The following is a 23,258-nucleotide window of genomic DNA, read 5'->3' on the forward strand; positions in this document are numbered from 1 at the left end:
CTAGCTCGTTCACATATTGTAAGCACTCTGCTATGTCACCTATACTGAGCAGACCTATGTCACCAAAATACACTGCAAGCACCCACCTATGTAGCCTATGATGTGCAGTTCAATGACCATACCCTACACATGAAGCTTTATACCAAAACACACTGCATGCCCAGGCCCGTCACCCACGATACACAGTGCAAAATCAGCTCCACCAGCTGGAAAACAAAAACCTAGCTGCCAACCACAATACTTTTCTGAGCACGCTGACATCTGTGTCATACTGAGCACTCAGCTTACAGCCACGGGGCATTACGCACATCAACCTAGAGTACAAAACAGAATGCAATCACATACAGTAAACTGCTCGCTGTCTGTCGCAAACTGACCAAATCCAATTGTCATACATGATACAAGCAAATCCAGGTGTGACCTACAGCAAACTACAGCCGGCTCTTGCTAACTTTTCTATGCAGTGCACAACCAGTTGTTGCTATTTTTGCACAGGAACCTGCTATGCACTGTACAATGCAAGCAGTTGTTACTTTACTTTATGTACATCCATGTGTCACCCTATCATAGTATGCAAAGCTGGATGACAACCACTGTGCAGACAGATGTCACTAATGGTGCACAATTAGCTGTCACTCCTAGTACACCGCACAGCCAGCTGTCACCTGTAAAATGTACAACTAGGAGTTGCCCACAGTAACCGTTCCTAACCAGCTTCCAATAGTGCACAATCAATCGTCATAAGCAGCACACTTACCCGCCATCCATAGTACAGCTGTCACCTATAGTCCAATTACACAGCCAGCTGTCACCCACCATACACAGTCATCACTACAGTACACTGGGCCAGGCAAGTGCTGTGAACTGCAATCCACTGCACATCCAGGAGACACGGACAGCGGGGGCGGGAACGGGCACACGGACAGCGGGAGGAGGGGCGGGAACGGGCACACGGACAGCGGGAGGGGGGCGGGAACTGGCACACGGACAGCGGGAGGGGGGCGGGAAAGGGCACACAGACAGCGGGAGGGGGGCGGGGAAGTATGCTTTCAAAACGTTTAATGGGATGGCATGCATTAAGGAGTAAAAGTTTGGTGAGGTTTAATTACATTTCTATGCGCCTATTACACAAGGACGGGGGGTGGGGGGTCGGGGTTGGGAACGTGTCTTCTATTTTGTCCATGCACTACGTAAGGTGTGGAAAACTAACTGACTAACCCCACATGTCCTTTACCCAGGGAAGAGGCCCCTGGACCTCACGACTAATTCTTTTTTCCACAGCAATTAACCAGGGCATTGCCCAGACCCAGATACTGCAAATGCATTACATCACTTCCTCGTACAAGAAGAAATGCTGTCCAGTAGCTATAGGAACCAGGAAATGTGAATTCTATTCCCAGTTTAACCACCAGACCAAATTGTGTAATCTTGGGCAAATTACTTTTTCTCTCATTTATTTTCCAATTGGTACCAGCATTTGGGAGTACTTGCAAAGAGGGTGAACGCTAGGATTACGTGCCACTGGGCACTGCAGCAAGCGCATAGAGGCAGTTTAGCTTGCTGCAGCGCTCTGAATACGTCTCCTCACTTGAAACGCGATGTATCGAATACCGGTGAAATCCATATACTTTGTATTGCCATTCCCTTATAAAGACATATAGTGGCTTTTGAAATGGCTTCGACATTGATCATGTTATTTGTTTAATCACATAACAAATGAAACGCCAATAGGTCCTGTTACACAACGTCGGATGGGTGACGTAATGCGATTGCAGTCCACATATGTTCACTGTGATGCCTGGGCACATGAAAGGAGAAGCAGCGTGCTCATGTCAAGTCAAGTCAAGTCAGATAATTTATATAGCGCGCTACATACCCAGAGGGTCTCAAGGCGCTTGGAGAAGGGTGGGGAATTACTGGTCGAATATCCAAGTTTTAAGTTGCTTTCTGAATGCTAGGTGGTTCTGAGTGAGGCGAAGGTGAGTGGGAAGTGAGTTCCAGGTTTTAGCTGCCAGGTAGGAGAAGGATCTTCCTCCCATGGTGGTTTTGTTGATGCGAGGTAAAGCAGCAAGGGCTTGGTTGGAGGAGCGTAGCTGGCAGGAGGGGGTGTAGAAGGAAAGTCGTGTGTTGAGGCATTCGGGTCCAAGTTCGTAGAGTGCTTTGTGAGCGTGGGTTAGGAGGCGGAATGTTATCCTCTTATTAACGGGGAGCCAGTGGAGGTTTTTCAGGTGACTAGAAATGTGGTCTTTACGCGGGATGTCTAGTATGAGTCTGGCTGATGCGTTCTGGATGCGTTGGAGTTTTTTCTGAAGTTTTGCGGTGGTACCGGCGTAAAGGGTGTTTCCGTAGTCCAGGCGGCTCGTGACCAGTGCGTGGGTGACCGTTTTTCTAGTTTCGGTGGGAATCAGCGAAATGTTTTTTTGAGCATGCGAAGAATGTTGAAGCAAGATGATGAGACGGCGTTGACTTGTCTGTTCATCGAGAGTGAGGAGTCCAGGATGACGCCCAGGTTCCTTGCGTGGTCCGTCGGGATGGGTGCTTTTCCAAGGGCCTCTGGCCACCAAGAGTCATCCCAGGCGGAGGGGGAGGTACCTAAGATAAGGACTTCTGTTTTGTCTGAGTTCAGTTTCAGGCGGCTGTGCTTCATCCACTCGGCTACTTCTTTCATTCCTTCATGTAGGTTGCTTTTGGCGGTGTTCGGGTCTTTGGTGAGTGAGAGGATCAGTTGAGTATCATCAGCGTAGGAGATGATGTTGAGGTTGTGTTGGCGTGCGATGGTCGCGAGGGGGCTCATGTATACGTTGAAGAGGGTGGGGCTGAGTGAAGATCCTTGTGGCACGCCGCAAATGACTTCTGTGGCCTCTGATTTGAATGGTGGAAGGCGGACTTTCTGAGTTCTTCCGGTAAGGAACGAGGTGATCCATTCCAATGCTTTTCCTTGGATTCCGGTGTTTCTGAGGCGTTGTAACAGGGTGCTATGGCAGACTGTGTCGAAGGCGGCGGAGAGGTCAAGAAGGATGAGGGCGACTGTGTCTCCATTGTCCAGTAGGGTTCGAATGTCGTCTGTAGCTGTGATGAGTGCGGTCTCAGTGCTGTGTTTTGCTCTGAATCCGGACTGTGAGGAGTCGAGGGATTTGTTGGTTTCGAGAAAGGCGGCGAGCTGGTTGTTGACAGCTTTCTCGATGACTTTGGCCGGGAAAGGGAGGAGCGAGATGGGGCGGTAGTTTTTGAGTTCGGTGGGGTCAGCTGTGGGTTTTTTCAGAAGGGCACTGAGTTTGGCGTGTTTCCAGCTTTCCGGGAAGGTGGCGGAGTTGAGGGAGCAGTTGATGACATCTCGGAGGTGTGGTGCAATGATGGAGTCTGCTTTGTTGAAGATGTGGTGAGGGCATGGGTCTGTGGGGGATCCTGAGTGGATGGAGTTCATCAGGCAGATGGTGTCCTCAGTGGAGATTGGGTTCCAGTCATAAAGGATGTTCAAGGGGGGTGAAGGTACGGCAGAAGGTTGGGTGGGTTGGTCTCTGGGTTGGTTGTTGAAGCTGTTGTGGATGTCTGCGATTTTGTTGTGGAAGAACGAAGCTAGGGAGTCGCAAAGGGTTTGAGAGGGAGTGATGTCGTTGGAGTTGGCTGAGGGGTTGGTAAATTCTTTGACGATGTTGAATAGTTCCTTGCTGTTGTGGGCGTTGTTGTCTAGTCGGTCTTTGAATGCAGCTTTTTTGGCAGTCCGAATCAGTTGGCGGTGTATGCGGGTGGTGTTTTTGAAGGCGTCCCTGGTGCTGGTGTTTGGGTCTTTTTTCCAGGCCTTCTCAAGGGAGCGACAGAGTTTCTTGGATTTCTTAAGATCATCGTTGAACCAGGGAGCGTTTTTGCTGCCTTGTTTGATTTGAAGTTTTTTCAAAGGTGCTAGGTTGTCGGCGCTGTAGGTTAACCATTGAGTGAGGTTAATGGCTGCTTGGTTGGGGTTCGAAGAGTGGGCAGTGGGGTTTTGAAGAAGCGATGAGGAGATCTGGTCAATGGTGATTTTGTTCCAGTTTCTTTGCAGAGTAGGTTGAGGATGGTTGTGGGTTGTGGCCTTTTTGTAGGAAAAGTGAACGCAGCTGTGGTCCGTCCAATGGAGAACTGTGGTGTGACTGAAGGAGATATGTTTGCTGGAGGTGAAGATGGGGTCGAGTGTGTGGCCTGCGTAGTGAGTGGGGGTATTAACAAGTTGTTTGAGTCCGAGGTTGGCGAGATTGTCCAGAAGGGTGGTGGCGTTGCTGTCGTTGCTCTTTTCCAGGTGAAAGTTGAGGTCTCCCAATAGAATGTAGTCCTCGGAGGGGAGGGCGTGTGGGGTGATAAAGTCAGTGATGTCTTCACTGAATTGTGCACGAGGTCCTGGAGGCCTATAGAGGAGGGTGCCTCTGAGTGTGGTCTTGGGGTCGGTGTGGATCTGGAAGTGAAGGTGTTCAGCGCTAGCGAGGTTGACGTCTGAGCTGGTAGAGATGCGGATGGAATTCTTGTGGACGATGGCGATGCCTCCTCCTGTTTGTTTGGTGTGGTCCTTACGGATGATCTTGTAGCCGTCCGGGATGGCAATGGTGATGTCTGGGGCTGATGAGGCGTTCATCCATGTTTCTGTTAGGAAGGCGACGTCCGGAGAGATGGTGTCTAGTAGATTGCAAAGGTCGATGGCGTGTCTGTGGACCGAGCGGGTGTTGAGCAGGATGCATTTAAGGTGGTTAGTGTCGGAGCTCTGTTTGGTGTTCGTGGATGAGGAGTTGGTCTTGGTGCCGTCATACTTGCAGGAGTTGCAAATGAAGGGTCCATGGGTGTGTCCAGGTGCGGCTTGGGCGCAGTTGGGGAGTCGGCCGATGTTTAGGGCTAAGAGGTAATCAGGCAATGTTTTGATGTATTCTGGCACAGCCCTCTCCCCACCAAACACACCCACCCCCATTTTATGTGTCTGCAAAAATTGGGGCAGGCTCTCCTCAATCCAGGGCAGCATTGAATGAGAACTCAATGTTCCAGCAGCTACCCGGTTTCTGAGAATCAGCGCCGTGTCCTCAGATGAACTTTCCTGCTGCTTGCTGAAGTGTGCTCCTTAAAGTGGCGATGTCGGGCCGCCCCACAAAAGCCGCCCTCTTAGAGGCATCAACGTGAGACACTGTGACTTATGAATGAAATGAAATGAAATTTGATTTGTAGAGCGCATGGCTGCCCGAAAGCGTCCCAGCGCTTGCTTAGGGAACCCGTCCTGGTATTCCCCTGCGAGATAACCCATTACTGGGCATCCCCAAGGTGAAAGCCAGGCATCCCACTGCAAGGGGCCGTTGTGGAGATTAGGCAAGCTATTGCCCAGAGTTACACTCCATGATTGGAATAGGCACCGAGGCGAGAATTGTCAGGTCTGGGGAAATTTTGAGCCCAAGACCCGCCGAAGCGGGGAATTGAACCCTGGTCCGGGCCAGACCTCTGCATCAGGGTCTGCCGCTCCAACCACTTGAGCCACACTTCTCCACTTATGATTAGCAAACACGGGCACTCCGGGTTCCTGAGATGAATTCCGAGGTGTATTTAAGGTAATTTCTCGGAGCAAATGAGGAAAGCGCAGCAGAACCTATTTTAAACACAAGAGGCATGTAATGAGCTGGGAACGGGCACACGGACAGCCCATGGCGTAGGAACTCGAAAATTTCAAACCGGCATCCCGGACGGCCACGTCCGCTGGTTCAAGACGGCACTGCGGAGCTTCTCAAGTAAGCTACTGCCCGGCCGCCATCTTCGGAGAAATGACCAAAACAAACCTTAAACAAATAAATAAGTAAACCACCACCGCAATGACGTTCACAAAGGGGTGGAGAGCGAAAAAATCACCGGAACGCCCACGAATTTGCTCCGTGAATTACGGACAGATCTCTCTTCCAATGGCTAGCCTCCATTTATGGAGCTAGCCAATGGAAGAGAGAGGCGGGACAAAGCCCCGTACTGGTAAACAAAAGATTTTATCTGCCTGAACCCTGCTGCGCAGTGGACGCCAGGCGAAACCTAAACATTGGCATTTATGATGCCAGTAGCTCCAACTCCAACAAATGCGAGACAGATTGCATTTCCAATGCAATAGGTCTTGCATTTGTTAAAGTTTGAACTGTTGGTGTTGAAAATGACAATGTTTTTTACTTTTGCTTTTTTATTCCATTGGCAATAGCGCTATGCAAATATAATAACCACTGCAAATAAAAAAGCAAAAGTTAAAAAACATTGTTAATTTCAACTTCAACAGCTCTAACTTTAACAAATGCGAGACCTATTGCATTGCAAATACTTATTTAGTGCTGTGGCTAGGTCACTCCATTGAATTGCTGTGGTCAAGTTGTCTGGTTGTAGTACTCTGATTAAATCTTTCCTGATAGGGTGGTAATATCAGTTTACTCCCTGGTATCATCCACATGTCAGGAGCGCCTCTCTTTTCATGGCCAATTTTGTCTTCGAACTTATTTGCAGCACAGGTTTCCTCAAAGACAGCTTTGAGGGTCTACCTCAAGCAGAGTGCCTGCTGTAGAGATGGTTAAGGGAGGTAAGTTAAGGTGCTGATTCATCCTCTCTTCAATGTGAGACTGACAGAAGGAAAACATTCAATAGGTAGTACTGGTTCTATTCTAAGATTGTTAAACACCTTAGCACTGATTTGGAGTTTGAAGGACATGGTGCTCCATCTCAAATGTGACTGATTACCCTGCCTGACGAATTCTCAGTCCACCCACCTCATTTAAACTAACTTGAACTACACAGAAATACTCCTGGACATTAACAATAACAATTACAAATGTAAGCATGTTTCTTCCAAAAATCATCCATGAGCTGACACTGAATGCAAAATGACATAGTTTTACCCTTAACATCCACATTTTCTTGACAGAACACATTGCCAAGAAAGCTAAGACAATATGGTAGTAATTTACCTCCTGAAGATAGTCAAATTCCATGAGCCACAAACATACTTCAGAACCACAGTCCACACATTACTCCTCTCACAAATAGATGGAGACAAAACTCTGCTCTGCCCAGTCTTTGGCACTCCATTCTATTAATTCTTGGTGATCACATGTGATGAAGGCTCCAGAGAGGTCAAGTAGGATCAAGTGATAGGTGTCGTTTGTGTTGTTGATTGGGAGGGCAATCTAAAGATTGGGAGTCTCTGAACTCTAGTGTGACTTAAAGTCAGACTGGTCATCTTATAGTAGGTTATTCTTGCTCATCTGATCTTGTAATTGAATCAAGGTTGCCTCTCCAATAATTTAACTAATGAGAGATAGGTGGGTGTTGGGGATATATAGTCGGCTACATCTTCTTGTGCCAGGGGGTTGCTGATATTGGGCAGAGGGCATCTCATTCAAGGGATTTTTACTAAAGATGATGGTGGAATTTTTTATTCCTATGTTGTAGCCCTGAAAGAGGTGAGGATGACTGCTAATTCAGTGTAGGAGAGGCGATTGAAGCCAATCCATTTGTGGTTGATGAACAAAGGGTTTGGTACATTGATCTTGTTTATGTATTTCCCAATTATGTTTACCTCCCCATTGCCGAAGTGATTGATGGTGACATATTTGTCAATTGATTGTCTGATTGGTGAGTATTTATGAGGATTAATGGGTGTAGAGGAATAGGACCTCTGTTAGAGAAAAACAGCATGTACTGCATGGGCTTTGTAGAGTTCCTAGGCATCCAATATGGTTCCTATGGGAGACCGGAGCATAGCACTTCAGAAAACACGTAGGAATAGTTTATTGTTTTAAAGACTTCCCTGAGCCATTATGTCAGAGCTGAATTACTTTATTTCTGGGTTATTAGTAACGGCTATCATATTTAATGTATGAGTTGGACACTAATACTTTGCCTGGCAACTGCAACATTTGCTAAGGTTTCCCTCCTATTGCTCATCAGTTCGCACCCAGCTTTCCTTGTCACCCATGTTTGTTATTTTTCCTCTACCATGGGCTCTGTCTGTGCTATGAATTCCTGCCATAAGTTTGGCTGCATCTCTCCTTGTGGGCAAACCATATTGCTGTAAGGTTGGTGACATCGGCTTCTCCTGAGTTTCCAGGATGATGGGTCCTGGTCACCTCTGGGGGTCTGCAGTGCTACAATGGTTGAATGCCCCAAAAGGCACCCTTGTTATTGTATCTCCTGTTATGTTATGTTACAGGAATTTTTAATGCGCTCTGTTACCCTGGGGTGTCCTGGCGATGTACGCTACCAACCGATAGAACATCTGTGACTATTGGCTAAGATGACCATTTAAGTAAATATCCCTGTTTTTAATCCCTTCATAAAAAGAAGAAGCTCTGTTGAGTTTTGGAGAAGGAAGGAAAGGCTGTTCCATGCCTTGGTGGCGCAGTGGCGAAAGCTCCTGCCACCCCAGTTAGTCTTGTTATAGCAGGAAAGAATAGCTTGTTTGGCTTGAATGGAGCTTATGACTCTTCCGAGAACATACCACTGTATTGAATGTTTCAGGAAGTGAGGGTCAATGCCATTGAGGGCTTTAAAAACTATACACATGGCCTTAAACTGAATCCGTAGTTCAACAGGGAGCCAGTGAAGAGTTCTGAGTCCCGTCCTCACCGAGACAAACCTGGGTGTACCTGTGAGCATCCTGGCTTCCGCTTTCTGCACGATCTGGAGTCTGACCAAATGTCTCTTCTGGATGTTAATATAGAGACTGTTGCAGTAGTCCAGCCGTGACAAAATGAGCGCTGTGACTGCTGCTTTCAGTCTGTCTTCCGGGAGGAGAAATTTAATTTTACGCAGGATTCTGAGAATAAAAAAGCAGGATGAGACGACCCTGCTTATTTGATCACCGAAGGCAAGTTTCGAATCAAGGATCAATACAAGATTTTTTGCCCTCTCCACCAGGACTGGAGGTAGACCCATTGTATTCGGCCCCACCAGTCCGGCATCCAAAGATTGTCAGTGTTCCTGAATAGAATGACCTTGGTTTTTCCTGCATTAAGTTTAAGGCAGTTTGATGCCATCCAAGCTGAAATCGCCTGCATACAGTTGTGACATTTTGAGACAGTCTTCGCCTCTGACCCCTTTTGAATTGAAAACACAATTTGTGTGTCGTTGGCGTAAGAGGTTAACTGGAATCCAAAAGATCTGATCAATACTGCCAGCTTAGCAACATATATGTTAAATAATGTCAGGCTGAGTGAAGACGCCTATGGAACTCCACAAGGGAGAGAGAAGGGCTTAGAGCTATCTCTGCCAAGGTCCACAGTTTGTGTTCTGCTTGCCAGGAATGATTTCAGGAGGTCCCTGGCCTTGCCTTGGACTCCGACCACTGATAAATGGTCCATCAAGATTTCCTGATGGACCGTATCAAATGCGGCAGAGAGATCCAGCATGATGAGTATAGCGGCACCACCCTGATCTAGGGCCTCTCTGATCTCGTCTGTAGATTTTATTAATGCCAGCTCAGTGCTATGTTCCGCACAAAATCCAAACAGCGCAGTGTCTAACAAAGAGTTGGTCTGAAGGAACAGGCTAAGTTGGCCATTCATAGTCTTCTCAATCATCTTACCCGGGAAGAGGAGACGAGTGATGGGTCTATAATTGCTCGGGTCCTTTGGGTCCAGGTTAGGTTTCTTCGGCAAAGGAAGAATAGATGCTGTTTTCCAGAAACCCGGGAAGTGACCAGTATTAAAAATGGACCCAAATAGTGGACTGAGAGCCTCCCCAATAATATCTGGAACCAGGTTCAGTACCGACACTGGACAAAGAGTCCAGAGGGGCGCCTGATTGAATCTCTAATAGCAGTTTAGTAACTCCATGCTGATCCAGAGATGTAAAATGGTCAAATATGGGAGGACCCGTTGTACTCAGACAGTCCTGTTGACTCTGCCTCATTAGTAACAGTTGACGTAAAATTAAAGGCGGAACAGATTTTTGTAACCTTTTGTAAAAAGAAGGCATAGTTCTGAGTTGCTTTCTGTCTGGGGGCTAGAAGAATTAGTTAGCATGGAAATAGTTTTAAACAGAACTTTAGATGAAGGTCCAGCAATTCTAATTTGTTCCCCAAAATAAGTCATTTTGGTTTCAGAAAGCAGTTTTCTATACCTAGCTAGGCTTACTTTGTAGGCCTCTCTATTAGAGTTACTATACTGTCTCCTCTATGCTCTCTCTAGCTTTTTGCAGTCTAATTTGTGAATTTTTAAACTTTCAGAATACCACGGGGCAGAGGGAGATGCCCGCTTGAGAATGCACCATTTGCCTGGCACTAATTTCCTGCAGGCAGAATCCACCCAATCTGTATAGATGGTCGTAGCTTCTTCTACATTAGAAGATGGAGTGGGTAATGAAACTTTTAGAAGGTTTCCTAGAGCAAGATTGTCAATGTTTTTCCAGGCCCTTGTAATTATAGCTGCCTTGACAAGCGGTTTGTGATTGTAGTGCATGACTTGTTTAAATTCAAATAGAACCGCTGCATGATTGGTCCAAGTGGTGCTGTATCAGTGTTATTGGAAAAGATACCATCCAGCGTTTGGCCTGCGGAATGAGTGGGATCTAGCACTAACTGCTTAAGGTCGCCTCCACTAAAGATTTGCTGCAATTTTACATTGTCAGAGTCATTCAGATCTTCAAGATAAAAATCAAAATCGCCAATGACCGTGAAAAACTTGTTGCACAATCCTTCCTCTAAGACTGTTCCTATGGAGTCTAAAAACGCACCCCTGGGGACCTGGAGGTCGATAGAGGAGGATAGTGTTAAGTGTATCATGATCCGATGTTTGAATGTTAATTGACAATGCCTCACATGTCTGATTGGAGGCTTTGATAAAAGTGTGTTTCAGAGAGTCATGATAAAGGACTGCCAGCCCACCGCCTCTCTTGGAGGGTCTGTCCTGGGTATAACAGGAGAAACCGGGGGAGTAGCTTTAACAAGATCAGACCCCGAAGCTTCATCGGACCAGGATTCAGTTATAAAAGCTAGTTTTATGTTGTGGTCTTCCATAAACACAGCACATTCCACACTGTGCTTAATTAAAGACCTAGCATTGAGCATAAGGCATTTGAGTGGCACCTGAGTTGCTCTGATGGTCCTATCACAGGATAAATTACCCTGAGGAATGCTGAGATTCTCAATATTGCAAGGCAGAGCAAAAGAGCACTTAGTGCAGCACTCAGCCTGTGCTTCCATGGTTGATTTGGGAGCGATCCTTGGGCAGCAGACCTTGCCCCCTCAGGATCCCAGCCCATTAGCTGCTCCCTGAAGTAAGCTCGAAAGTCTGGTGTAAGAAGATCAGGGGGACGGGCCCTGAGCCCGGAACGAGCGCGGATGGGCGGAGACGGGCATGCCTGCGCTTGTCCGCTTCTCATGTATATTCCGCTCTCAAGATACCTTGTCTTACTTAATGGATGCGATCCTTTTCCCACAAAGGTGCTCCTCAATTACAGAAACTGAGGGAGAGTCTTTCTACTCTGGGGCGACGAGTCTATAGAAGGATTTCCTTACCCTGTTTCACCTGAAAGCCTCTGTTGGTAACTAAGTTCCTCCAGAAAGCCAAGACTACAGATGAAGGTATATGACTGACATCCTTTTACATTAACCACAAAATCCTGAGTCTGGGATGGGTTGGTGCGGTGCATAACTGCCCTGAAGAGTGCTTTACTTCTGTTGCTTGTCTTCCTAATTGTGTGTCCTATAATTGTGCAATGAACATTCTAGCAGACCAACTTCCACTGCTTGGCACATTTTGGAATTAAAAAAAACAATTTCTGACTTGGATTTACTGGCAATCTGAGCAATATCTTCAGGGCTTCTGGGAAATTATGACATAGAATTTTGAGTATTTTTGCTCCTTTTTAATTTATACTGTGTATGCTGATCATGTTTTTCCTCAGCTTTGGTGCATCCTTTTGTTTGCTGGTAAATTTGGTATTGAGAGATGTATTTATCTGTAAACTGCTAAGTGGAGATACTCAAAGGCCTGTGACCAATAAACCAAACTTTAAATGTTGATGCATTTGAATGCATTGTGCTGCTCAGAAGTTAAATGCAGATTGTGATAATGATAGGGCAGTCAGGAAGTGCACAATGGGATGGTCTTACAGATCAGTCAGCGGGCCCGTTATTTGGATGTTATTGGGCTTGTTTTATGGCCTGCTGGACAAGTTTTTATTGTTGAGTTCTTTGATATTACCCCAAACATTGCCTTCTGAAAGATCAAATCCATCTAGTCTTCAATACCTTGTAAAACACGTATGCAGCTTGTCTTTACACATTTAAAACTGCCCCAATATGCAAACATGGGTCACTATTTTTCAGCTCTATAATTCACTGCTGTGGGCCACTTCTGTTTTGATGCCCAGGCCTATTTTCTGTCGCAGTCTGACCCTGTGTAAGTATAACACAAATCTAGTTGGGGAGCAATATACAGGCAAGCTGTGGCCGAAGGTCCTTGAGAATCGGTTTAAGATCATTGGAAGCGGAACCCAATAAGTATGTTCCTATTGTGAAGCGAATATACAAGGGAAGGTTTTAATTATGCATATTTCTCTTACTTACTCACTCTTAATAGCCCGTAAGCATAGGGGCTGAACAAAGACCACTAAGAGTAACTGTTCAAAGCAACAGATGTATTGCTCCTTTGTGTCCTAGGTCTGAAATAAAATATAGGGGTTAAGAAGCTAACAACGTCCTGGACATCTCCCAATCCAGATTCCGAAGCAAAGACAGCACCGGGTCTGCCCTACTCACCGACACCGATGACATCCGCTCCCTCCGTGACCAGGTGAAAAGGCAGCCCTCATCCTCCTAGATCTCTAAGCTGCATTCAATACCGTCTCCAACCGCACCCTAGCCTCCAGACTCCACAACGCCGGTATCCGCGGCAAGGCCCTTGACTGGATCCGCTCCGTCCTCGCGGTCAGAATTCAGCGGGTCAGACTTCCTCCCTACCTCTCGAAACTGACCAACTGTGGAGTGCCAAGGGCTCCTCCCACAGCCCCATCCTCTTCTAAATCTACATGCCCCCCTCTCAACCATCATCAGGAACCATGGGCTCAACATAATCTCCTACGCCAACGACACCCAGCTGATCCTCTTCTTCACCAATGACCACAACATCACCAGACACAACTTCCAAGAAGGGGTGAAAGCCGTCGCCACCTGGATGAAGAACAGCTGCCTGAAACTCAACTCAGAAAAGAGAGAAGTCCTCATCCTTGGCACCAATCTTCTGCATGGAACGACTCCTGGTGGCCCTCTGTCCTCGGAAATCTCCCAACTCCGAAGGACCACGCACGAAACCTTGGCATCATACTAGACTCATTGCTCACAATGAACTGCCAGATCAACACCGTCTTCTCAACCTGCTTCAACACCCTCTGCATGCTTCTAAAGACTTTCATATGGATCCAAACCAAATCCAGAAAAACTGTCATTCAGCACTCATCAGCAGAAGATTGGACTACAGCTATGCTCTCTGCACCAGAATCAACAAGAAACTCTTCAGCAAACTCCAGACTGTGAAGGAAGCCACAGCCAGGCTGATCCTCGACATGCCCCCTCACAGCCACATTACCCAACACCTCCACGATTTCCACTGGCTTCTAGTTGCAAGGCATGGGGAGGGAATGTCTGCCACAATCTTCCTCCTAGAGCAAGGGTACCATAGGCTCTGATGGGAGCATGGAAAATGGGCCCCTTCCTTTCCTCACTTGGGTAGTAAACCAAGCATAATTGGGGTGGAGTGAGCCCTGCAAGGTGGCATTTTACATCCTACAACACAAATAAATAAATAAATGAGTTCATTGGTCAAGCATTATATTGTAGCCCGTCTTTGTGATATCACGGCTCCAAAGCAAATGGGACTTGAATCCACCAAAAGTTCAGATTCCCGTGCAGGATTGAAGTACACCAGGGTGGTGTAGCTGATAATGCTTGTTTTGTAGCTTGGAAAGCCTCTTGCTGATCAGGCCTCCACTTCCAGATACAGTTGGTCTTTGTCAGCTCTCTCAAGGGGTCGGTGAGGTTGGTCAGATTTCGAATGCCACGTCCACAGTATGTGACCATATCTAAGAAACTTCTCGCACCTGTGACAGTAGTGGGTTCTGGGGCTGATTGGATATCCTGTACTTTGGCTGGAACCGGCAATACTCCATTCTGGGTGAATTGGTATCCGTAAAAGGCTATTTCTTTCTGAAGGAAATCACATTTTCTTGGAGGAGTGTGAGACCATTGTCTTTCAGGCACTGGAACAATGCTCTATGCTCTTAGGTGATCAAGATGTTCTTCTAGCATAGAGGCATGTACTAGGATGTCATCACTGACATAGAATGTGAATAATGTATTCTGTATTATGAAGCATTGATGAAAATTGTGTATTTTTTATGAAGTTTTTAAGTTGAAACTAATGATATGAAAAAAGTACTAAATGAAAAAAACAATTTAAATAAAAAGATAATGAGAAAGTAAAATTATTCTGTCATTGGATTTTGATTGTGCCCATGTCTAAGATTAGAGGTTAAATCCTGTAAGTAAATAAAGAGATCACAAGGGTGTTGTTCTATAGTGATCACTGACATTGAGCACCTCTTCAAGGCCAGCTGATACACTCCTTATGGTGTCTTGAAAGACTTTGACTGCACTTGACACACCAAAGCTAAGATGTTTGTACCTCCTGACACCCATATGAGTAGAGAATGTCATGATGGCCCTCGACTCCGGGTCAGCAGTAGCTGGTGATAACCAGCTTGCTAGTCCATCTTAGAGAACCACTGGGAGCTGCTCACTTTTATTACGATGTTGTCTACTGTGGGCGTCAAATTACAGTCTATCCTAATGACTTGGTTAGGTAGCATCATGTTAACACGTATCCTGACCTCTACATGCTGATTGGGTTTTTACGCTACCACAATGGGGGACACCCATGGAGTCGGATCATCCACTCGCTCAATGATGGTAACCTGTTCCAATATCGTCAACTCTTCCTCCATCTTCGGCCTGAGGTAGAAGGCGACCCTGCAGTGTTTCAGTGCTACAGGTTAGACTGAGTTGTCAACATGAAGATGTATCAAGCGATCTTTGAGGCATCCTATATCGATCAAACAGAGGTGAGAGGTGTCAACAGGTCCTCCAAGCTTTCCTGATGCACACTGAAGGCCAAAGTGACAAGCTTCAGGCGCTCTGCAGTTCAGCAGCTCAATAGCATCCCTGATCCCCCTTTCGTGACATACACTTTGGCACGAGTGTTACGAGATTCATGAGTAATCTCTGCGGTGAATACTCAGGCCAGTGGGAGTTGAGTTGTGGGCCAATATGCTAATACATGTGTAGAGGTGGGGCGCATTGTGGGTTGTATGGGTAGTGTCTGCAACGTGGACTGTGCCTCAATCTTAATGGATGCCCCAGTGTCAATTAATGCTTGTACCTGGTGCCCTGCAATGAGTACACTTCATCTCGGGATACACTTTCTAGGATGTCCGGCTGGTTGCATGACATGTATGACATGGACTCTTCTTTTGACATCGTCATTATCCATCTCTTCCTCATCCTCAGGAGCCTTAACGGCATGTAGAGTATTGACAGGCTTGATCCTCAGTCCTTTCTGGGTGGTGGAGCAGCACACTTTTGCAAAGTGGTTTGGTTTATTGCATGTCAAGCACCTCTTCACATGGGCTTGGCATGATCCTTGGTGCGGGTAGGGCCCACCACACCCATAGCATTATTTTTAGCATGGGATTGTACTTCGTGCATGTTTTCTTCTTGTCAGGGTTTCCGGCAAGGACAGCGTTGACAGGTTCTGTTTTTATCTAGCTTTATAACGCTGCTTCCATGTATGCTGCTCACACGCCGGACAGTTCCTTTGATCTTCCCATCATTAACATGTCCACCATAGGCATTCCTGGGACCTGAGGAATGCTTTCTATCAGCTTTACTGATGCACCCCTGAATGAATTGTGCCCGTATTTTATTGTTTTCGTCGGGTAGCATGTAGAAAGCATCCACCGACTCATCGGGCAGTTTCTCGCTTGATGCAGTAAGAAATATTCGCAGTCTGGGATCGCCAGTGGCTCAAAATGACCAGTTAATGCTTGTTTCAATGTACCATAGGTATACAGAGGTCCTGCCTCCGCGATGGACTTCCCTAACTTGTGTAGGACTGCACCCACCAAGTGCAGAAGCATGAGCGTTGTCTGTCATTATGTAAAGCCACAGCTGCAAAATATGTTTCTAGGCGATCTACTCATTCTTTCCATATACCTGCGGGAGCAGACGGGTGCCCATCAACCATGAATGGCTCAATAGGAGGCAGGGTAGTCATAGTGGGTACTAGTTACCACTATGTCACTGAGGGGTAAGTGTCCTTCTTGAATTGTGTACCTGCTTGTTTGCTGATGAATGCACTCTGGTTAATACAATTGGGGATTCCAGTGCACTTTGCCCACCTTCACAATTTCAGTCAGGAATGGAAAATAGACATCACTCCCAGTGATGTAGGCAATTTGGTAGAAACAGGAGGCAATTCCAGGGCAGTGGGTGCCTAGAGCACGGTGTCAGGCAGAAACAGCCCATTGATGGGACCTCCCACTTGGAAACAGGGAGTGGTTGCATAAGAAATTGGCCTCTCCCGGCCAGCAAACAGCAATTTAGACCTTCACCAGGAATCGGCTTACCTCCTGTGTCAGCTGGCGTAGCCTCAGGGAGGAGGATGCCTCCCCGGGATGTTCAGAGACGTCAGCTGGAAGAGTCCTGAAGAGGCGCTGGTAGCTTGTTGCCTCAGCGGTAGTATGAGGCAACTTCCTCAATATGTGAAGAATGGGCAGCCGCGAAAGCCACAGGGGCCCGCCAGTGACAGTCACTAGCAGGAGGCAGCTTCCCCACTATTTGAAGGGTCAGGCAGGCGCATCAGCCATGGCAGGCCACCTGAGACAGGCGCCGGGAGGTGTAGGGCCACAGGAGGCGGCCCGGCCTTCAGTAGAGGTATCAGGGAAGCCACCCCCGGGAGCCACAACGATGCGGCGGAGGCTGTAACACCAGCAGCAGAACAGGTAGGAGAATGAGGGGGGGCACGAGGACTCGACCCCCTCATCGACATGTTTCGTGTAGGCAGGCTTCACTGGTACCTGCAGGTGTGGTACAATAGATGACCCTGACATACTTGGTTACGTAGAGGGCCACGAGCTTCGGCTCTAGGTCACCTTATTTCCTTCCATCCCCTCCACCACAGGCAAAAACCATTTCATCCACGGGACTCGGTCAAGGAGTGCCGCAGGGATCAAGCCTCAGTCCAACACTTTTTAACTTATATGTCACCCCCGTGGCCATTACTGCGGAACGATATGGGGTGGAAGTAGTAACATACGCAGACGACACCCAGCTGGTGGTCGCTCTGACCCAACCCTCTGAACTAGCCGCTGCAAACTTCTCAGCATGTCTCCAGGAGATGGCTGAATGGATGGCGAAGAACTGCCTCCGTCTTAACGGTGATAAGACTGAGGTGTTGATTGTGGGAAAACCCCCCTCAGTCTGGTCATCTGCCTGGTGGCCGCAGACCTTGGGGCCCCTCCCTACCCCCAGTGATCAGGTGAAAAATCTTGGAGTATGGGTGGACTCAAAGCTTGACTACGACTACCACACCAGACGAGTAGCTGGTGCTTGCTTCTCGATTCTACGGAAACTCCGCAAAACCATCGACCTGCTCCCAGAATCCTCAAGGAAGACCCTGGTCCACGCTCTTGTCACGTCAAGATTGGACTACGGAAATGCCCTGTATCTAGGTGCCAACGTCTCTAGTCGGCGGCGACTGCAGACAATCCAGAATGCTGCAGCTCGCCTGGTCCTCCGGCTGCCTAGAAGAGCCTCCTCTAAAAAATCCAAACAAACATTACACTGGCTCCCGATTAACGAAAGGATCGACTTCAAGGCCCTGTGTATTGGCCACAGGATCGTACATGGTAAGGGTCCGGCCTTCCTTCAGAACCTGTTATGCCCCTATACGCCCACCCGTCAACTCCGCTCATTAGGAGCAGGCCTTCTTGCTGTCCCCAGACACAAAAAAGCCAGAATGGGAGGCAGATCCTTTCGTACTCTGGTGGCACACAGATGGAACTCTCTCCCCCTGAGCTTAAGAGTGGAAACATCGGAGCTCATCTTTCGCAGGAAACTGAAAACATTCCTCTTTCCTAAAGATTAGCCCGACCTGCTATGACTGTCGGAGCAACTGACTCTTCTGACAGCGCGGGGACACACTGACAGTGTAACCAGGCGCTATACAAAATCAGAAATAAATAAATATAAATATCAGGGACACCCCTCCTGCCTGGGCAGGCAGTGGGTTCACCTACCAACATAGCACACAGCAATCCCGTATAACATTCTGTGGCCTTTCACTTGCAGTGACAAGTTCTCGCCTGTATGTGGAAGTGATTAGTCAAGGCTGGCCTTCTCCTTCTCTGGGGGAGAATTCCATATTTAACAGCTTCTTCAAAGTACAAATAGCTTTTTACTCCCACTCAAAGATCACATACTCCCCCGCTTACTGCACAAGCGAATAACATGGTGTAAAATGAGTGTGAGCCCTGTCTGTGTTGCTCTGCTGCCTGTGCCGCAGACATACAAGAAGTTTAGATTCGGTTGCATCTGATACCCATGAGCTACCCTTTGTCAGACCTGGCACTGCCTTTACTTCTCTAGGTCTCAGGGGCCATGAAGCCAGTGGCAGGAACAGAAAGTAAACATTGCCCTGATTTCTATTTTCAATTTCCCTACACAAGAAGCTAGAAAGGAAAGGCAGCTGTGGTGATAGAATAACAGTTAATCCTGGTATGTCATTGTTATGTTATGTTATGGTATATATTATCTATAGAGTGCCAATCACCATGAAGGTCTCTAAGCGCTGTAACATGAATAGAAGGTCCAGAATCCTTTTCGCATTACTATACTCCACACACAGCTTATTCAAACGTCTCCCTGAAAATATGGGTTTTAGGTTTCCTCCTGGGGCCAGATGTATGAAGCTCAAATAGGTTCGCAAACGCCGAAATTCGCCGAATTTCGGCCTTTGCGAACTCATTTGCGCAAAATGGTATGTATGTAACAAATTTCAGTGCAAAATAAGGAATCGCAAATTTGCGATTCCTTATTTTGCGATTGCATTTAAGGAATCTCAAAATTTGCGATTTCTTAAATGCAATGTATGAAGCAAAAAAAATTAGCTAATTGTCCTTAAGGGATCGCAAATTACCACCAACTTCAAGTTGGTGGTAATTTGCGAATTTCTTGAAAAATTCCCATTTTTGCTTTTTTCAAAGTGCCATGTGATGCACATACATGCCCTTAGGGCATGTATGTGCACCACATGTGCATTCATGCTTATTTCAGGGGTGCAACAGGGTGTCCTTTGGACACCCCTGCACCCTTGAAATTATTCTCAATTTGCGATTTGCAAATTGCGAATCGCAAATTGAGAATAATTTCACATTCATTCCTATGGGCCTCCTGGCCCATAGAAATGAATGGGAAATTATTCCTTAATTGCGATTAGCAATATGCTAATCGCAATTAAGGAATTTTAAGAAATCGCTAAAAAATCGTGATTTTCTACATACATACCATTTTGCAATTCTCAAATAGCGATTCCTTAAAAATCGCTATTTGAGAATCGCAAAAGTGTATCTTGATTCATCTGGCCCCTGGTTTCCTTACGCATATCGTCTGGTAGTTTGTTCCAACTGAATCCCATTGACGGGTGGAGGGTCCAGAGGTAAGGCTATCTTAATTTAGTTTGGGAAATCTGTCATTCCTTCAGCTTCTGACCCACTTAGAAAGTAATCACAGTGCTCAAGCCTGGATCTTAAGGAAGATGCTTGGATGAGGGGCGGGATCAGGGTTTCTCCTAAAATTTCTTTTTTGGCAGGGTCGAGTGGTTGTTGAAGAAACCTCTAGCTCACGTTTGAAATAAAACAAAACATCTCTGTGACTTTCACAGAGCGAACTGACGAGTATTGAACTACATCAGTAATGGAAGCAAGCTCCCAGAGAGAGGACAATGTGCCCATAAACACCTCTGAGAAGATGCATTCCTTCTAATGAGGTGCTATGCTTGTTTATTAAACTGGATTGCTGGCATTTTGACTCTGTGCATTAAGAAATCAGTAAATGGCTTCTGAGTGCAAGTGTTTCATTTAAAACGTGGAGAGAACTGGTAAGACTCATTAGACGAGTGCCCATAATTCTATTCAAAAGCACTGTATTTAGGTGTGCAGCTGGAGGCTTACAGCCTTAATGTTCTTTGAATGAGGGAGCTTCAAAAGAGTAACCCTGCAAACAGTGCCTAATTTGTGAAACAATTGGTGCCGGGGCCCTCGTCAGGAGGCCACTGCAGCTTGCTTCCCTTAGCACTGCCTCTGACAGAATCAACACAACTACTAGCCATGAAAGCGACAATTCAGACTATTCCAGGCTCCCAAAGCTGCAGGAATGGCTGAGGTGGCAGGTAATAGCCATTTTAAGGTATGCTGAATTAATAACCAACTGTTGTTGTGCTAGTCTCTGTTTTAGACAAACAGCACCACCATGTTGCAGACTGCCATTACCGCCATGTTGACAATTCAGGGGCAGATGTATCAAACGTTTTTTTTGTCCCAAACGCTGCGAATGGCAAAATAGCAGCGTTTGCGACAAACAAATCAGAAAATGCGATGTATCATTGAAATCGCATCGCAAACTTAAGGAATCACAAAATTAGCGATTCCTTAAGTTTGCGTCAGCATTTAAGGAATCGCAAATTGCGATTTCTTAAATGCTATGTATGAAGCATTCAGGTTTTGTCAATTTACACTAAGAAATCGCAAATTACCACCAACTTGTTGTTGGTGTTAAATTCCGAATTCTTTTACAAATGCACTTTTTGACATTTGTAAAGGTGCCATGTGGCGCTCATACATGGGCATATATAGGGCTCATACATAGGGCATGTATGTGCGCCATACAGGAACCTTCATTGATAATCCCTGTATAAGAAAAAAATATGAAATAGCTGTCAGTTCGAAACTCTATATCTTTGACGTGAATTATCTACTTTTTGGTCTTAATTTAATCATAAAATGCCTTTACAGTATTGGTTCAGGAGCTTTTATTTAGTGGTTTTGTGATTCCTGTATTTTGTTGGTTCTGTTGATCCTTAACTCGTGTTATCTGAAGTAGCCTTCCACCTTTGTTCTACACTACTAGTGGGTAGACAGGGCTGTGAATGAAAAACCATGTTTGCCTGACTAGGAACTAGTTTTGCAAAGTGATGGGAGAATTTGCCCTATCAACCAGCCTTATTTCCTAAAAGACAGTACCACAAAATGTTCTGGTAACGATCACATGACTAATTTCTCACCAAGAATACCAACTGGTGCACAGGTGATCTCACTAGACAAATCGCAGACAGCCTTCAGACGTAACAACTATGTACGTGTTTGGAGAGAACCTAGTTAGAATTGGAACATTCATTCCATGGGTGTCAAGTTGTATCTTATATCATCTTGAAGACAGGCTCATCCAGTGAGCAGTTAAGATAAGCAAAAGAATATGGTGGCTACAAGTCACTATAGTCAACCATTCAACCTTCAGCTTTACACAGTGCATTTGAAGGCAATGAACCTCAGAGGACAGTCACTTGCAGACTTGCTCATTCCACTGTATCATACATGCAAATATTAGTACGTTCCTGCTTTGGATTTGACTTGTAAAGGAATTGGAAGTCAGTGTATGAAAGTAGACGTTTCCGTCTAGTAGCTTAGTTGCAGACATCTGCATCAGGGACCTGTGTTTTAATCTTGGCATCCAATGCTTGAAAAATTCATGTGATCAACCGAAAATCACATAGACTCTCATTACGAGTGGCCCAATATAATGCTGTGCTACCATTGAAGTCTGGTAATTACAGGAAGTTGGTGGATAATGATATTTTGAGACTTTGGGAAAACATCCAGAACTCAGAATCACTGTGTAGATGCCTTAATGTATTTCCCAATGAGTCAACATATAAACTTTGCCTACTCCAAGCAGGCGAAACATCCAGCTGAAATGTATGCTGTGTTCCTGCACAATCTATTATTCCGATGTGTTACCAGTCCCCTCGGAATGAACAGAGAGGGGACAAATGTTTTCATTTGTCTAAAAGTTTTGAGTTATGGATCTTGTGATGGTTGCTTATAGAGTGCTCTATCACCTTAAGGTTGCCTCAACATGCAAAATAGACCCATGCATTGCACTCCCATAAAAGGGTACTTCAGCAGTTACAGCAAAGAATAGTGTATGAAGTGCCAGTAAATTGAAATTTCACACTAGCTAATGGGTATATTCAGGAATATTGCTATGTATATTTGTATAGGGCGATGTCTGCCTTCGCCAAAAATAAACAGATAAGTTATGTATGAAATCCATTTGCTAATCACTCTCTGCTTTTTAGTTTTTTTTTAAAATAGTATAGAAGTGTGGCTCACGGTGTAGAGCAGGCAGACCCAGAAGCTGAGGTCAGACCCGGGACCAGGGTTCAATTCCCGTCGCGGCAGGGTCTTGAGCTCAAAACGTCCACGGACTCGATAATTCTCGCTTCGGTGCCTGCTCTAGTCATGGGTTCTCACTCTGCAACTCTGGGCATTAGCTTGCTTAATCTCCACAACGGCCCCCCGCGGCGGGATGCCTGGCTTTCACCTTGAGGATGCCCTGTAGGGGCTATCTCACAGGGAAAGGTCAGGACGGGTTCCCAATGCAAAAGCGCCGGGACACCCCGTTAGGGGTAGCCGTGCGCTATATAAGTACCGCGAAATTTAAATTTAAAGCAACCTGAAAGTGCTTGGAACTTAACAGCTCACAGCATTTGAATTGGGCCCATTAAATGTAACATAAAGTGCCATATATATCCGGGTATTTCTGTATAGTTTTATTACTAATACCATGTATATAGAACACATTATATACTGAATTACCATTGATATATAAAATAATGTGTTATTTATGTCCAGGCTCACTTGTACTAATTTTAGTAACGGTATTCCAACAAAGTATCGAAAAAAATATTGAGGAGCAGAAATATTGTGTTTGAAATATCGTGATGCACAAATATTGTGTGCAAAAATATCGTTGACAAGAATTTCGATTTTAAGCTAAGTAATATTGATGTTAAAAATATCTATGCTATTAATATGAATGTTAAAATTATCTCTGTTGTTAATTTTGTTGTCAATAATATACTTAGTAAATAATTTTTTATGTATGTTAGTATATATTT

Source organism: Lissotriton vulgaris, chromosome 12 (assembly GCF_964263255.1).
Source record: "Lissotriton vulgaris chromosome 12, aLisVul1.2, whole genome shotgun sequence".
Lineage (NCBI taxonomy): Eukaryota > Metazoa > Chordata > Amphibia > Caudata > Salamandridae > Lissotriton > Lissotriton vulgaris.